The 3,543-nt window shown below is 37.3% G+C and overlaps 1 non-coding gene across 1 annotated transcript; it reads left to right on the top strand.

Moving 5' to 3' along the window:
- The first annotated feature begins 3,175 nt into the window (after window positions 1–3,175).
- Window positions 3,176–3,247, top strand: Trnaq-uug. The gene has a single exon. It is a non-coding gene; the product is annotated as a tRNA-Gln (tRNA).
- The last annotated feature ends 296 nt before the right edge of the window (window positions 3,248–3,543 follow it).

Genomic DNA, 3,543 nt, shown 5'->3' with positions numbered 1-3,543 from the left:
TTTTCTTTCCTTCAAAAATCGGTACGAACTTTCTGGGAAGAGAGCATTTTCAAGTTAGAGGAAAGATGGAGACGCATTGTGCAACAAAATGGTTCATATTTGGTTGATTAAAAATGTAATGGCAAGTATTTATTGCCCTTTTTCTTTCCTTTAAAAATCGGTACGAACTTTCTGGGCAACCCAATAGTTTCTGATTTAGGTAGAAATAGTAGTTTTGAAAGCAGCCGATACAAACGATCCCAATACTTGATTGGTATTTTATTTTGTCGACCCTAGAGGGATGAAAGACAAAGATGACCACGGCAACATTTGCACGCTGAACATAAAGAACCGAAAAAAAATACTGCAATATATTTCTTCTGATGCTCTAACGATTCTAACAGCACATCACCTTTATTGTTATTTGGGGGTTTTTTTCTGATTTAGGCAAAATACCAGCAGTTTTGATGGAAGGGATTTAGTCGATACCATCGACCGTAGTACTTGACTGGTACATTATTTTATCAAACACGGAGAAATGAAAGTTTAAGTTGACACCAGCCAGATTTGAATTCAGAACTCAAAGAGCTGAAATAATTTCTACTTTAGGCAGAAGGTCAGCATTTTCGAGGAGAGCAGATTAGTTGATATTGTCAATCCAAGTACTTGACTGGTCCTTTATTTTATCGACTCCGATCCTGAAGAGATTAATGGTCACTGCGGCAGGGTTCGAACCCAGAACATAAGGTGTCAGAGGACATACCCCAAATCATTATGACCGACGCTCTTAACGAACTAATCAATACACCGTCCAATTGTTCCTTATTTTTAGCTTCTTCACATACATCATTTTTACTCACAGATAGGAAACGTTAAAGGCTTAAAGTGCTTACTATGACATGTGGGGATGAATGAGACAAAGCAATACAAAAGCAGAGAGTGTGACTCAGGGATGTTATACAAAGAAGGCACTTAAAATATTTGCCTGAAACTAAGGACATATAATATATATATATATAAATAACTTTCAAGAAAATGCACAACTAAGACAAGATATTATTTTTAAAATAACCGTATGAAAATTTTGGGGGTTGCCCACGCACGCACGCACGTGCGGGTGAGAACCTACTGCTTAGACTGAGTGAGAGCACCTACGTCTCTAAGCTGTTTGTCACTGGTTGTACTGAAAAAGGTGCACCCGAAAGTACCCGTTAACATTTTGTTGCGTGTGGGACGAAACAAAAAATATACCACGCCTTGAGTATTCCTGCTTCAGCATGTGATAAACTTCTATTGACATCTTTAACAAATGTCTATCTTTCCTATATTCTGGCCGTATTTCTTTTGTACCATAAAGTAAATAGTCATCTCTTTTATCTCGCGGTCAAAGCGATACTGGTTCGTACATCGAACGACTAACAATTATATGCAGTTTTTGTCGGTTTGTTTTGTTTTGCATATCCTAGGGCCAAAGTCCAGTAATAATCCCTTCCTCTCTAGCCTCCATCAACTCCCTATCTGCACAAGAAAAGGAGTGGGTGCTATTGGTTTGTTGGGGAGAGTAGTGCTCGCGCTCGTCGGTTTTTGTAACCAAGTACAAGACAGATTCTCCGCCCCGCGTAGAACTTCAATCGGTACTGCTTGTTGCTGCCGTAGACAGCTCTCCTTCTCCATATCCGACTCTCTGTCACCGCTGGCCTGGGTTAGAGTAAACGGTCAATTACCCTTTCGGTCAACTTCTGGCCCATAGAGAAGTCTAATCCACAGTAAATTCTCTATACTTCTCTGTCCTCTTGTGTTTACTGTTTCGGTGGGCTGGGAACCTTCAAGTGGCTTTTGCTATTATATGTGTTGCAACTCAGTTTCCTGTCCTGCACTACACGTTTCATCGTCTCTCTTTCCGCATCAACGACTAGAAATAGTTCTGATATGAGCTTGTATTGTTCTGGATTCATAAAGACTTGTATGATCCTTGAGATCCTGCCCAGCATCGAATCATTCTTCTTCAACTTAGCTCTCCCTATCGGCCCTGATATGTTAAGAAGGTGAATACAAACCAAAAGCTAACGTCGTTATTAAACACCCTTAGCCTTGGTCCTTGTATTTCTGTGCGCCAAGAATTATATGAGCAATTGTTTATCTCACCTGATAGGCTTCTTTGCTTAATTCGTCGTCAACCCCGGAAAGTACACAAATAGATCCGAACACTAACTTGGGTCAATTGAAGTAACATTCTCCCAATGTCGGCCAGCGCAACTTATTACAACAGTTTCGTTGCTTCAAAGAATGTATTGTGCCCTTCCGTTTAAAGTTAGAGTGTATTCTTTGGCTACGCAACTTTGCTATTCTTATTTCATTTGTTCGAAATCCCTCATATAAAATTTTTGTGTGTTACAAGTATCGGATCTTTTCCTTTTGAACGGCAGATGTCAACACAATTTCTAGTAAACTAAACACTTTTAAACTTCGTATACTGGTAGAATGTGTTTATAAAACATCATTTTCTCTTGGTTTTATTGAGAAAATTCTATAGTTTGTAAGATATTTCGTCTGAAAATCCGAGCATTTCGGCAAGTTTAACCAATCGATTACCTCCATTCAACTAAAATCATTTGCTGCGTCTAAAACTGAGACAACATTCTGTAACTAACCCTAAACCTCCCCCCTAACCCTAACCCTAATTTTTTTTTCTTAATTGTTAAATTAATTTAATTCCATTGCTTTAGTTTTTTTACACGCGTAACAATTAAATTAATTTAACAATTAAGAAAAAAAATTAGGATTAGGGTTAGGGTTAGGGGGGAGGTTTAGGGTTAGTTACAGGATGTTGTCTCAGTTTTAGACGCAGCAAATGATTTTAGCTCAAAAGAGAGCATAAGATTGGTTAAAATTCGAAAACTTAAACAACGTTAAACAAACAAATTACAATTTTCTCAAGAAAGCCAAGAGAAAAAAAATGTTTTATTTTGACACATTCTACCAGTATACGAAGTTTTAAAGTGTTTAGTTAACTAGAAATTGTCTGTCGTTCAAAAGGAAAAGATCCTAAGTATCGCTGCTAGTAGGTAATAAATTCACTATTCTTTAAATTCCATTACATCAATATCTTTTCAATGTTTAACAGCTAACAAAGAAATAGTTGGTTTTTTTTTTAATTTTCATTTATATGGTTGCTAGGAGTGGAAACGTGTCAGCTGGTCTCATGGTGTAATGGTTAGCACTCTGGACTTTGAATCCAGTGATCCGAGTTCAAATCTCGGTGAGACCTGCAACTTACCTTTTTTTTGTCTTTCAAGGTGGTGCTCCTGTATGGCTAAGTTGAATGACTGAAACAAGTAAGAGATTTTACAGCATTTTATTGCTCTGTACGTATTATTTTGTTCTTGTTGTTGATGTAGACGTCATAATTTGCAAATCTCTGGAGGGAAAAGCAAAATATTGAAAAGTAGCCTACTTCCTTCTTTCATTTTGGTCATATTAAACTCTAAACTTGTTCACTTTACCCTGTGTTATGTCAAACCATATGAAAGAAAACTATGTATCCACTTTGGTAATGATAAATAT

This window comes from Octopus sinensis, linkage group LG5 (genome assembly GCF_006345805.1).
Source record: "Octopus sinensis linkage group LG5, ASM634580v1, whole genome shotgun sequence".
Classification (NCBI taxonomy): domain Eukaryota; kingdom Metazoa; phylum Mollusca; class Cephalopoda; order Octopoda; family Octopodidae; genus Octopus; species Octopus sinensis.
Note: the sequence above shows the minus strand (reverse complement) of the source record. Positions and strands in the feature narration are given on the sequence as shown.